This window comes from Tasmannia lanceolata, unplaced genomic scaffold (assembly GCF_043159265.1).
Source record: "Tasmannia lanceolata isolate RefF3 unplaced genomic scaffold, GAP_Taslan_0.1 ptg000002l, whole genome shotgun sequence".
In the NCBI taxonomy this organism is placed as follows: Eukaryota; Viridiplantae; Streptophyta; class Magnoliopsida; order Canellales; family Winteraceae; genus Tasmannia; species Tasmannia lanceolata.
In genome coordinates this window covers 34,826,090-34,840,687 of record NW_027518679.1, presented here as the reverse complement: position 1 = coordinate 34,840,687, position 14,598 = coordinate 34,826,090, and the positions used below count along the sequence as shown (strand labels likewise).

At 40.2% G+C, this 14,598-nt stretch overlaps 1 long non-coding RNA gene across 2 annotated transcripts; it reads right to left on the bottom strand.

Annotated features, from left to right (window-relative positions):
* Positions 1-9,589: 9,589 nt before the first annotated feature.
* Positions 9,590-14,398, bottom strand: LOC143871006 (uncharacterized). Of its 2 annotated transcripts, none has more exons than XR_013245787.1 (2): positions 13,929-14,398; positions 9,590-10,732 (listed from the first exon to the last, which is right to left on the bottom strand). It is a non-coding gene; the product is annotated as an uncharacterized LOC143871006 (long non-coding RNA). The 2 variants fall into 2 exon arrangements; XR_013245793.1 differs by having other exon boundaries at positions 9,590-10,672.
* Between the last annotated feature and the right edge of the window lie 200 nt (positions 14,399-14,598).

Genomic DNA, 14,598 nt, shown 5'->3' with positions numbered 1-14,598 from the left:
CAGCAAGAGCGATTCCCCAACCTGTTATGGTTTATACAACCAAAATTATCTTGACTAAGAATTAACACAACTGAGCATTCTACATGTCATAGCATTAAAAGGAAAAGCATGGGAACCATACCCCAACGCAACACCACAAGGATTCCTATATTAAAAATATTGCCTGGACTTGCTCCTAGACAACCTGAGCTGAAATTTCACCTTGGCCTATGGTGATTTGGGATTAATTCTCATCCATTTTAATAAACCCAACAGGGATTAATCCAAACAGCTACCCTTCCATAGAAATACATTTTTATTGATTGGTTTTAAAGCAAGCAAGAAAATCATGAAAATCACTGTTACCTAACCCCAATCAAAATCCAACCTCTTTGTTTATCAAAATCAAAAGAAAATGCACAATCAATCACATAAATCATTAAGAGCAAACCATTATACCAAATCACTCTTTAGAGATAAAATGAATCATGGATCGATAGATTAGCAAAGGAATTCACAAGTAAGCTCAATGTTACCTGCATCTGTCGACGAGGATGTATGGCTTTTGCAGTGGTGATTGGAAATGGTGGTCTGTGGAAAGGATGGTGGACGGTGGGAAGATGGGGATTTTAAATAAAAAAAACAGAGGAATAGGTCAGGTAAGTAATGGGTAATGGTGATGAGAAATTGAGATGGTGGAGGTGAGAAATGAGAAGGGAAATGAGGTCTGTTGATGGGTTTGAGATGGTTGAGAAGAGGATGGGTTCGCCGGAGAAGATGGCTTGGTCGGAGAAGGTTGACGGTGGTGGTGGTTTGATCGGAGAATGGGTTTAAATGGAAGAGGGTTTGACCGAAAATCTGGGTTTGCAGTGGGTTTGGGTGGAGTTGGGTTTTGGATAAAAAACAACAGGGGATATGTGGCCGGAGCTCCGGCGGTGGCTGTGGTGGAGAGGTGCGGAGCTCGTCGGAGAAGACAGCCGAAATCCCTCTCTCTCTTTTTTTCTCTGTTATTCTCCCCCTCTCTGTTATTCTCTCTCGGCTGTGTGGTACTGAAGGTGGAGGAGAATGAGATGGGTTTCAAAAGCTTGTAGAAGGTAGGGGAGATAGAATGGAGGAGATGATGACGAAGATGGGGTTTGGATATTAGGGGAGATGGTCGGAGCTCCGATGGGGGTTGCCGGAGAAGAAGGCCGGCCACAATCCCTCTCCCTCTCTCTCTGTTATTTCTCTCTTGCCGTCTCTTTTTTCCAGAAAATCGGTCCCCCTCTAAAACCCTATTTCGCTGGGTTTTAAAGAAGAAACGAGAAATGATATATTTGGTCCCCCCCTCGTTTCAAGGGACAGCCACCTGCAATGCATTTTATACCTTTTTCTAACATACGAAGGGGGGTGCCTCGGGTAAGACAAACCCAAGCGAAAAAGAATGTATTTGACCCCTCCCTTTTTCTAAGAACAGCCCCAACTCCAGTGTATTTTTAAGATTATATTGGCAGGGGGGGTCCCAAGCAGAAAACAGAGGGAAATAAATTTGCAAAAAATATCTTCTCTTGAAAAATGATCTCAACCATCAAAATCACCTTTTTAGTCAATGGTGAGGATTTGGAGCTCTCTAACCACCTAGGAAGCTTCCAGGAAGCTTCCTAAGATTCTCCCACTACCAATTATGTTGCACACTAATCCGCATACCCCCCCGTTTCTGCCTGGACAACCTATTACGGAAAATTTGAACTGGTTTTCTAGATTCCTGCGCACCCCTGCTTCCGGCTGAATCGCCACCCTTTTGAACTTGCCCCACGACACTGTCTCAGCTTGTTCACTAGGCAAACATGCTCGGATTCTGACGAAATTTTACAGGGACCCAGGTGGGACCCTAAGCTAGCCCAGGGTGTAATTTGGAGCCCTAACGCACTGATTTGGAACAGTTAAGCACAAAACATGGAGGTGCAGGGCACGGTCAAAATGGGGTGTCTACAGATGCCCCTCTTTGGCAGAGCGTGTACGACACGCGAATGGCAAAGTTGAACAGACAACACATTTTGATCGACCCGAGAACAAAGCAAAGCATTTTTATTTTTTATTATTATTATTATTTTTTTTTTGGGTTTTAATTTTGAAAACAAAGGTAAACTGGCAAAAAGACCTTTCAGAACTCTAAAACTGTAAGCAATGTGGAGATAGTCTCTCTCTGACCCCTAACTGTGCAATCATTACATCTCAATGAGATGGCTTCTCTTTAAACTCTAAATTCGACAAAACATATCGCATCAGTGAAACTACTTTTCACCTCAAGCAATCAAACAAATGGGGAAACTGCTTTCAAGCAAGCATTCTAAATCGAAAGAAACTACTTTTCTCTCAAACAATCAAAACCAAAAGGAAACTACTTTTCCGACAAACAACACAAACATGAGAAACTACTTTTCTCGAAAACTTTCAAACTCTAAGAAACTACTTTTCTCCAAAAACTTCAAATACCTGAGAAACTACTTTTCTCTCCAAAAACTCTACCTTTGAGAAACTACTTTTCTCTTCCAAAATCTTCAAATAATTGAGAAACTACTTTTCTCTCCAAAATCCTCAAATCAAAAGGGGAAACTACTTCTCGCCCAATCTTAAAATCAGCGGGGAGACTGTGGTACCCTGATCCCGCGAGAGGGGTGTGGGGCGCGAGCCGCCGCTCTCTCTCTCTTGGTCTCTCGTATCCACGCGATTGGCGTGTGCATTTTATTATTGATTTGAATTAATCTTTCCTGTGAACTTGGGATCACTAAGGCAATCCGAATTCCACACGAAAGAGACTGACAGAGTCGCCACCTAGATGTGGGATCTAGGACCCGTAATTAACCAGAAATCTAGACTCGCTACCTGGTTACGAGAATGGAAGGTATGGGGAGTTATCCACCACATGCACCATTCTTGCCCGATAATCGGTCTTCGATTCCAAAAGCTAACTCTTTTAAATTTATTTTAAATGGCTCATTCAACTCTATGTTAATGTGCGAACTAAGTGACATGCATCCTATGATCTAATTTCAATGTGAATCCTAAATGTGTATCTTGATTTATTAATTTGTCTGGATTCAATCTATGTGAAAGTTCTCCTAAAATTCTAATTTCATGGAAAGTCCTAAGTGATTTGATTAAGCATTTACAAGAAAATTAATATACAAAACACCACAATTTGTTTGTGGTGCCGACTCGCGGGTGGTATGCCATCAGACATCCAAGCTGCCTACGTACCCAAGCCTCACTGGGATCAGAGTCGACGTAGTTCGGTGCACCTAAGCTAAGTTACATATGCCTAACTCAACTAAGACACCGACCTAGACGGGATTGACTGTTTCAACAGTTTTAAGAGAAGTTATTTAATTCAAGTTGAGGATTTTATTATCTTAGGATTTCATCGAAGATGCTATATGATTCTTATCTAAATGCAAGTTGTCCCTTAGACTAATGCAGGTTAGCCTACATCCTAGTTTACTAGGCTTGTCCTATGGAAAAGATCGGGTGACTAGTGTAACTAAACCTATGGCACGGTTGCTATACATAGCAAACGTCCGTGATGAGGCTGGACTCCTGACTCTAGGACTCCCTAAAACCTAGGACTCCCTAAAACTTAGGACACGACACGACACGACACCAGTGTTCCTAAATTGGGCTCTAAGGGTTCCTAAAGGAATTTTGAATCCACCGGCTCTTGGGAATCTCGAATTCTTTTGGGTTTGTGGAAACTTTTAGAGTTTTCTTGAAGCTTTTATTATCTGAAGGTATTTAGTGTGTTTGGTAGCTTTTAAAGTTGTTTATTTAGAAGGTTTTAGTTTCATTTGAAATTTTTAGTGGTCTTTTGGTTAATGGCTTTTAACGGATTTTTATCAGTGGATTTTAAATGGGTGAATTTTAGTTTTGTTAATTTTAGGTTGGATGTACTTTAGATTAATGTCTTTCGATTTTGGTTTGGAAAATGACGTTAACACAACCAAGTTTTGACAATTGCACAAATTCGACAAACCATTGACCATTAAAAGATCTGACAAATGCAGCCCACTAAAACTGTCGTAACTCTTTAACCGCTTGGCCAAATTCAACGTACAAACATGCGTTGGAAAGATCTTTTATAGGGCTACAACTTTGTAGTTCTCCATTGTTTGTAAATCTGTGATTTAGAGGTTCGAATTTGTGTTGCAAACAAAAGGACAGCAACATTAAACTGGAAATGCCTAAAGGTGTGCCGCAACCATTTTGGACTTAACTTTTTAACCGCTCGCTGTCTGATCTAGCACGAATACTCGTTGGAAACGGCACGAAAATATCTACTACTTTGTAGTTAATCATTTCCCACGATTCTGTTGTTTAGAGGTCGAAAAATCTGTTTAAAGTCTAACAGCTAGCACTATGACGGGAATGATATTGGCACCCCCATGTTTTCTTTTGATAGTTCTTATTTTTTTAGTGATTAAAAGACGGTGAATATGAAAAATGGCTTGAATGGGCCTGAGATTAGATTCAAATGGGATGTTTGAAAAAGGGGTTGTTTTTATCTACTTGGCAAGGTGGGGTATGGATATTGGGTTCTTGAGATTGAGTGGGGGCTGTTGTTATCAAATTGGAGTGGGGGCTGTTGTTATCAATTGAAAGATGGAGGTTTTGTAAGCCAAATTAAATGGGTTTTGATAATTCATGTAAAATTCAAGTTTTCTTTCTTGTAAATGTTCAAAATTTTTAATGAATTGTTTTCCCAAAAGAAATCTAAATTCCCTAACAAGCCAATGATTTCAACATCCCATCGCAAATAGGTTCTAATGACCCTAACACATTAATTATATTTAGCATAAGTGAGAACATGACCAAGGCCAAACTAGTACAAAATTAAACATGACATCAACCAAAATATACGCAAAACAACACTCAATCCTACAAATATAGAAAAGAAAATAAAATTCCAAAAGACATACCTTTTTGTAGACGATATTCCATGCAAACTTATGGAGAAGAGGGATTTGGTCTAGAGAGAGGGCTTGAATTTTCTAAGAGAGGGGTTCTCTCCTCTTTTCTTTTTTTTTCTCCTTTTCTTTGGTGAGATGAGAGGGTATTTATAGGAGAATGGGATAGGAGGTTAGGTGAGGTTAGGTGAGGTTAGGTAAGGTTAGGTGAGGTTAGGTGATGTTAGGTGAGGTTAGGTGAGGTTAGGTGAGGTTTGGATGGTTATGATGGGAGGAGAGGTTAGGTGAGGTTAGGTGAGGTTTGAATGGTTAGGATGAGAGGAGAGGTTAGGTGGTTTTGGATGGTTAGACCCAGGTCATGATCTGCCATTGATCTAACGATTTACGGAAATCGGGTCTCGGAATGGAATCAGGGTCCGGGCTATGAAGTGACCCTAGCTTATTTTGTCCCGATTGATGATCCGTAAAGTCAGATCAAGATATTAATGACCTAAAACATATAAATCAATGATAGAGGGGGTTCTCACATGGATTTAACACACTAATTTATTTGTTGATTAAAACAAAACAAAATGGGGTGTCTACAGATGCCCCTCTTTGGTAGAGATGACGTAGTCATTGAATACCAAAGTTAAAAATGACAGAACCATTTTGCGTAGTTTTAATCGACAAAGGACTCTCTAGATACAACTCACCTTAACATAATGCAAAACCTTAGATGAAACCCTAGAACTTGAATAATAATAAAAACTCGATGCGGCGCCGTTCACAAACGGGTAATTAGAGAATGAGATATCATTTTCGAATGGATTCTGAAGGGAAAGGACAAAGATCGCTCTCAAACAATTTTTAGAAGGAGATGAGACGCCGCTCACAAGCGGGTTCAACGAGGATAAGAAGCATTCCCAAATGGACTTGGATAATGAGGCACCGTTCACAAACGGCCTCAAGGAGGATAGAAAACCATTCACAAATGGACTCGAGAAAAGAGGCACCGTTCACAAACGGGCTCAAGGAGAAGACAAGACCATTCACAAATGGACTCGAGAAATGAGGCACCGTTCACAAACGGGCTCAAGGAGGAAGATACCATTCACAAATGGATTCGAGAAAAGAGGCACCGTTCACAAACGGGCTCAAGGAGAAGACAAGACCATTCACAAATGGACTCGAGAAATGAGGCACCATTCACAAACAGGCTCAAGGAGAAGACGAGACCATTCACAAATGGACTCGAGAAATGAGGCACCGTTCACAAACGGGCTCAAGGAGAAGACGAGACCATTCACAAATGGATTCGAGAAATGAGGCACCGTTCACAAACGGGCTCAAGGAGAAGACAAGACCATTCACAAATGGATTCGAGAAATGAGGCACCGTTCACAAACGGGCTCAAGGAGAAGACAAGACCATTCACAAATGGACTCGAGAAATGAGGCACCGTTCACAAACGGGCTCAAAGAGGACACGGGACCATTCACAAATGGACTCAGAAAATGAGGCACCGTTCACAAACGGGCTCAAGGAGAAGATGAGACCATTCACAAATGGACTCGGAGAATGAGACACCTGTTCACAAACGGGTTCGAAGAGAAGACGAGACCATTCACAAATGGACTCGAGAAATGAGGCACCGTTCACAAACGGGCTCGAAGAATTTAGGGATTTTTTTATGAACTTGAATTTGACGTAGGAATGGATTTTTATTTTTATTTTTTAATTAAGGATTTAGATTTGATAAATTTTTTTATTTTTGGAAAATGAGGTACCGTCCGCAAACGGGCTCAAGGAGAAGATGAGACCATTCACAAATGGCCTCGAGAAAAGAGGCACCGTTCACAAACGGGCTCAAAGAGGACATGAGACCATTCACAAATGGACTCAGAGAATGAGAAACCTGTTCACAAACGGGTTCAAGGAGAAGACGAGACCATCCCCAAATGGCCTCGAGAAAAGAGGCACCGTTCACAAACGGGCTCAAAGAGGGCATGAGATTTTTCATGAACTTGAATTTGACGTAAGATTGGATTTGTTTGAATCGGGGATTGGTTTTGATGAATTTTTTATTTTTGGGAAATGAGGTACCGTCCGCAAACGGGCTCAAGGAGAAGACGAGACCATTCACAAACGGCCTCGAGAAATGAGGCACCTTTCACAGAAGGGCTCAAAGAGGACATGAGATTTTTCATGAACTTGAATTTGACGTAAGATTGGATTTGTTTGAATCGGGGATTGGATTTGATGAATTTTTATTTTTGGGAAATGAGGTACCGTCCGCAAACGGGCTCAAGGAGAAGACGAGACCATTCACAAATGGGCTCGAGAAATGAGGCACCGTTCACAAACGGGCTCGACGACTCAAGATAGCTTTGATTGATGAATTCAACAATGAAAAATTTAGAGATTTTTATGAATTTGAATTTGACGTAGGATTGGATTTTTTGAATTGGGGATTGGATTTGATGAATTTTTGATTTTTTGAGAAATGAGGCACCGTCCACAAACGGGCTCAAGGAGGACATGAGACCATTCATAAATGAACTCAGAAAATGAGGCACCGTTCACAAATGGGCTCAAGGAGAAGACGAAACCATTCACAAATGGACTCGAGAGATGAGGCACCGTTCACAAACGGGCTCAAGGAGAAGACGAGGCCATTTGCAAATGGGCTCGAGAAAAGAGGTACCGTTCACAAACGGGCTCGAAGAATTTAGAGATTTTCCATGAACTTGAATTTGACGTAAGATTGGATTTGATGAATTTTTTATTTTTTTGAACTCAATGAAATCGGGGATATTATGGATCGTGCCCGACAAAGATGTTGGAAACTAGGACTTTGACGAATGATGAAACGGCAAACCTTTGGAACGAAGAACCATTACTAGCAAGAATGGATTAGGAACATTTTTATGAAACTTCAACAAGATTTTTCTCAAAGAGACTGCTGGTCTTGTCTTTGGGGATTTGGATAACTGAAACCTTGAACAAGACACTTAAAATTGGTAATCTAGAACAACGGCTCTCTTGGATATAATCATGGAAAAGTGGGACTTGCCTCTTGATAGGTGTTTAGATAAACATTTCTTGACCAGGATAGTATTTAACTAACTGGAAGGAAATTCTGAATTTTAACGGTTCATCTTTCTGAGAAATTGGCTCGACCATCATTGCATCTGAGGCTCTTCCAAGCTTAAGATGCCTTCCTGGGGTATGATCTTTTTACGGAAGCTGGGCTTTCTGATGTTTCTACTTCTGAACTCTTCTGAGTTGATCATCTTTGAAATGAAGCTGTTTGACTGGATTCTCAAGCTCTTTCAGGTACAATCGCAGGGAGCTGACGAAGCCGGGCCTCCTTCACCGAGACAGTTGCATCATTTTGGACACAAGGACGACGATTGACTCTTTTTAAAGAGAAAACTTAGATAAAAGACACTACTCAAAGGATTGAGGAGCTCTGAAGGAATGAACATAGAATAACAACGATTGATTAACTACACTGACAGACACAGTAATGCTTCTGACTTAGTTAACGTTTTATTTGGTAAGTCTATCCTTTCAAGAAATATTTTTTTCAATTGGTAAACACTGGACTTTTTCCTTAAAATAGTAATGCCTCAATGATTTAATTACAACTCCTAGGATTGCTTAGCTCCAATGCCCCCAGTTTTGAGGATGTCACTTGAATTTGCTTGAACTCCAGTTGATCTTCAGTCCTGATACCGGCTGTAGCCTTCTTATAAATTTGCTTGAACTTCAGTTGATCTTCAGTCTTGATACTGGCTGTAGCCTTCTTATAATGATTCTCTTACCGTGACCAAGTCACCTCTTCAGGGTTTTTAACTTGGCGGACCGTGGTAGCCTTAACTTTTGCCTGAACCGCCCTTCTAGGTTTTCGATTTAGCAGGCTATCCCCTTAGCTTTTGCCTGAACCGCCCTTCTAGGTTTTCAATTCAGCAGGCTATCCCCTTAGCTTTTGCCTAAGCCGCCCTTTCGGGTTTTCAACTTAGCAGGGGAATGATCTTAAATTTTGCCTAGACCGCCCTTTCAGGTTTTCAGTCTAGCAGATCTTCAAACTCCGTTCGTTTTCTTATTCATCATTTTTTTTATTGTGTCTCGGGACCTAGCTCATTAGTTCTGAACACCAGAAGGACTTTATAGGTAGGATAGGGCTTTTCAAAGAATGGCTTAAGGTTCAACAAAGATTTCGACCGAACCTGTGAACAGGTTGCCTACATATCCCAAGGTAGGAATCAGGTCGTGTGTAGTTCAGGGCGAATGCCCCTAGTTTGAAGATAAATTGTTTGAAGGTTAATTGATTTTTTCCTTTTTTTTTTCTTTCTTTCTGGAATAATTGACCTCTCTTCTACTGGAACTTGTCCCTCTTTTTTTTTTTTTTGAAATGATTGAATTTCTTTTCCTTTTTGAATCGACCGAACTCGGTTCAACCGAGTTGCCTACGTACCCCAGTATAGGGATCAGGTCTCGCGTAGTTCGGGGGAATGCCCCAAGTTTGATGGGTTTTCAAGAAAATTTGATTTAGGCTCGAAGGGTTTGCAAATCGGTATTCTTTTGACATTGGGTTTTGATTTTGGGATTTAATCGGCCAAAGGAGGCCTTTCGATGTTCAGATTGGGAATCGATCTAGGTTACTAGAGTCTGTCTGGTACTGATTATTTATTTCTTTTTTTTCTCTTTTTTTTTTTCACGGAGTTTGACGGCATTTCCAGGTAAGATAATGGATTTTCTTCTTTCAAGATTCTAATGCGTGCTTTCGGCTTTCATAGAGCGAAACTTGTTCCTTGACATCCTCCATCTATGGATTTGTAACTCTTGATATCTGATGACCACTTTTCAATACTTGCTCTTGAACTTCTTATCTTGAATTTGTTGGCTTCATGTTATGAATTTGAGAACCAAGGTCATTGATTGGAAATATGAAAGTTATTTCCACTCTATGCCCCTTGCATAGCATATGATATTCACTTCATTCATTTTCTTTGAGCTTTCCATCTATGTCTTGCCCCTGGTATCGGTTGTAGCTTTTCTAGACAATCTTCTTATTCTTGAAATAATTTTATCAATTCTTCACACTCTTTAGAGGGTAATGTATTTTCAATCGGCATTCACTGAATCAAAGTTTCAGTGCCAGTGTTTATCATTTCAATTTCATCTTTGAAAGGTTGGGATTGGCGCTCCTCCTCTCGTTCAAGTAATTGCTGTGACTCAAGTGGAGTTTCGTCAATTTTGTCCTTATTTGAAGAGGGAGTCTTATTTTAAGATCAGAAGCACACTTAAGAACAGACACAAGTGAACTTTTTGGAACTGAACGAAATTTTATTTAAAGAAAAGCTATTACATCAGACGACCTATCCTGAACATGCTCAGGATTCACAACTCTAAATAAGAAAGGGAAACAGAAGATAACTTGCCTGGACTAGGCATTGACCTTTAACTGTAAGACCGGACTCAACAATTATACTGACCATGATGACTGACTCAACATAAAATAGTAAGTGACTAAAACTTTAACTGCTGCAACTGTTTGGCGTTGAAGGCTCGGCGAAGGCTGGTTCGTTCTGAACATCATCATGGCTGATACTTTCAATTTTGGACAATGATGACTGATTCGCATAGGGAAATGCCCCTAGCTCAAGGATTCTGAGAGTGAACTCTGAAGGACTTAGCAAAATAATCTTGAAAAAGGTAGCCCCTAGAGGAGGAACAGACCAGGGGTACAAGCAAGATTGGATTATCTGGACCAGGCATGATCAGATCATGAGAACGCATAATCGAAAGATTGTGAGATTCTGCATCTGCCAGTTAGGGGATGACATGAAGATACGATCGAATCGTATGACAGAAGAACGAAAGACGCACGATCAAAAGATTAGATGAGATAGCATAAGATTGCTTTCAACGGATAGATCATGAATGACTAATCCTATGAGATCTTTGGAAATGATGGGATTTATATCCTAACTCAAAGGGAATTTTTTTTTTTTTCACATTTTATCAGTGTTACCTGAAGGCATCAACCTTAATCCTAATCTATCGGAGTGGAGAGAGAATCTCGACTCATGACTTTGTTCGTGTATATAAGGACCGATCGTGACCATTGGAAGATGGACCACGGCCTAATCTAGACACCAATGGGTAGGATATCCTAAACTAGGCTCACACACGTGATGCACATGTGTTCGTATACTACATGCATGTGTGGGTTAATCTAGGGGTAAGGCCAAGAGTTCCCTTAGCGCGAATCCCTGCTCGATATACTGTACCAGTGTCCGGCGTATCAGTACGTGAACAAGAGATCCGTTTACGTACCATAAAGGTACCAGGCTAAGGGTGGAATGCTTCTCTAGCACAGAGGCACCAGGTGATGAAATCCCAGTCAACCATGCTAGATAACACTCCGGGTTCCTAAAATAGGACGTGTGTGCACGTGAGATGCAAGGGTTTAGATGCAAGTGATGTAAGTGTGTGCAATAAGTTCGCGCGATCTATGATGCCTTCAGGTTTTGTTAGATTAAGTTTGAGTAAAATGTGATGAGAAAATAAAACAAGACAAACTTATCTGACAAGTATACAAGAGATAGAGTTCTTATGAGCCAGTTAAATTAAATTCAAATGAATTATCTTTTGGAATTTTAATGAAGTTAGGTGATCCCCAGCAGAGTCGCCAGACTGTGGTACCCTGATCCCGCGAGAGGGGTGTGGGGCGCGAGCCGCCGCTCTCTCTCTCTTGGTCTCTCGTATCCACGCGATTGGCGTGTGCATTTTATTATTGATTTGAATTAATCTTTCCTGTGAACTTGGGATCACTAAGGCAATCCGAATTCCACACGAAAGAGACTGACAGAGTCGCCACCTAGATGTGGGATCTAGGACCCGTAATTAACCAGAAATCTAGACTCGCTACCTGGTTACGAGAATGGAAGGTATGGGGAGTTATCCACCACATGCACCATTCTTGCCCGATAATCGGTCTTCGATTCCAAAAGCTAACTCTTTTAAATTTATTTTAAATGGCTCATTCAACTCTATGTTAATGTGCGAACTAAGTGACATGCATCCTATGATCTAATTTCAATGTGAATCCTAAATGTGTATCTTGATTTATTAATTTGTCTGGATTCAATCTATGTGAAAGTTCTCCTAAAATTCTAATTTCATGGAAAGTCCTAAGTGATTTGATTAAGCATTTACAAGAAAATTAATATACAAAACACCACAATTTGTTTGTGGTGCCGACTCGCGGGTGGTATGCCATCAGACATCCAAGCTGCCTACGTACCCAAGCCTCACTGGGATCAGAGTCGACGTAGTTCGGTGCACCTAAGCTAAGTTACATATGCCTAACTCAACTAAGACACCGACCTAGACGGGATTGACTGTTTCAACAGTTTTAAGAGAAGTTATTTAATTCAAGTTGAGGATTTTATTATCTTAGGATTTCATCGAAGATGCTATATGATTCTTATCTAAATGCAAGTTGTCCCTTAGACTAATGCAGGTTAGCCTACATCCTAGTTTACTAGGCTTGTCCTATGGAAAAGATCGGGTGACTAGTGTAACTAAACCTATGGCACGGTTGCTATACATAGCAAACGTCCGTGATGAGGCTGGACTCCTGACTCTAGGACTCCCTAAAACCTAGGACTCCCTAAAACTTAGGACACGACACGACACGACACCAGTGTTCCTAAATTGGGCTCTAAGGGTTCCTAAAGGAATTTTGAATCCACCGGCTCTTGGGAATCTCGAATTCTTTTGGGTTTGTGGAAACTTTTAGAGTTTTCTTGAAGCTTTTATTATCTGAAGGTATTTAGTGTGTTTGGTAGCTTTTAAAGTTGTTTATTTAGAAGGTTTTAGTTTCATTTGAAATTTTTAGTGGTCTTTTGGTTAATGGCTTTTAACGGATTTTTATCAGTGGATTTTAAATGGGTGAATTTTAGTTTTGTTAATTTTAGGTTGGATGTACTTTAGATTAATGTCTTTCGATTTTGGTTTGGAAAATGACGTTAACACAACCAAGTTTTGACAATTGCACAAATTCGACAAACCATTGACCATTAAAAGATCTGACAAATGCAGCCCACTAAAACTGTCGTAACTCTTTAACCGCTTGGCCAAATTCAACGTACAAACATGCGTTGGAAAGATCTTTTATAGGGCTACAACTTTGTAGTTCTCCATTGTTTGTAAATCTGTGATTTAGAGGTTCGAATTTGTGTTGCAAACAAAAGGACAGCAACATTAAACTGGAAATGCCTAAAGGTGTGCCGCAACCATTTTGGACTTAACTTTTTAACCGCTCGCTGTCTGATCTAGCACGAATACTCGTTGGAAACGGCACGAAAATATCTACTACTTTGTAGTTAATCATTTCCCACGATTCTGTTGTTTAGAGGTCGAAAAATCTGTTTAAAGTCTAACAGCTAGCACTATGACGGGAATGATATTGGCACCCCCATGTTTTCTTTTGATAGTTCTTATTTTTTTAGTGATTAAAAGACGGTGAATATGAAAAATGGCTTGAATGGGCCTGAGATTAGATTCAAATGGGATGTTTGAAAAAGGGGTTGTTTTTATCTACTTGGCAAGGTGGGGTATGGATATTGGGTTCTTGAGATTGAGTGGGGGCTGTTGTTATCAAATTGGAGTGGGGGCTGTTGTTATCAATTGAAAGATGGAGGTTTTGTAAGCCAAATTAAATGGGTTTTGATAATTCATGTAAAATTCAAGTTTTCTTTCTTGTAAATGTTCAAAATTTTTAATGAATTGTTTTCCCAAAAGAAATCTAAATTCCCTAACAAGCCAATGATTTCAACATCCCATCGCAAATAGGTTCTAATGACCCTAACACATTAATTATATTTAGCATAAGTGAGAACATGACCAAGGCCAAACTAGTACAAAATTAAACATGACATCAACCAAAATATACGCAAAACAACACTCAATCCTACAAATATAGAAAAGAAAATAAAATTCCAAAAGACATACCTTTTTGTAGACGATATTCCATGCAAACTTATGGAGAAGAGGGATTTGGTCTAGAGAGAGGGCTTGAATTTTCTAAGAGAGGGGTTCTCTCCTCTTTTCTTTTTTTTTCTCCTTTTCTTTGGTGAGATGAGAGGGTATTTATAGGAGAATGGGATAGGAGGTTAGGTGAGGTTAGGTGAGGTTAGGTAAGGTTAGGTGAGGTTAGGTGATGTTAGGTGAGGTTAGGTGAGGTTAGGTGAGGTTTGGATGGTTATGATGGGAGGAGAGGTTAGGTGAGGTTAGGTGAGGTTTGAATGGTTAGGATGAGAGGAGAGGTTAGGTGGTTTTGGATGGTTAGACCCAGGTCATGATCTGCCATTGATCTAACGATTTACGGAAATCGGGTCTCGGAATGGAATCAGGGTCCGGGCTATGAAGTGACCCTAGCTTATTTTGTCCCGATTGATGATCCGTAAAGTCAGATCAAGATATTAATGACCTAAAACATATAAATCAATGATAGAGGGGGTTCTCACATGGATTTAACACACTAATTTATTTGTTGATTAAAACAAAACAAAATGGGGTGTCTACAGGAAACTACTTTTCGCCCAATCTTTCAAATCAAAGGGGAAACTACTTTTCGCCCAATCTTTCAAACAACGGGAAAACTACTTTTCGCCCAAACTTT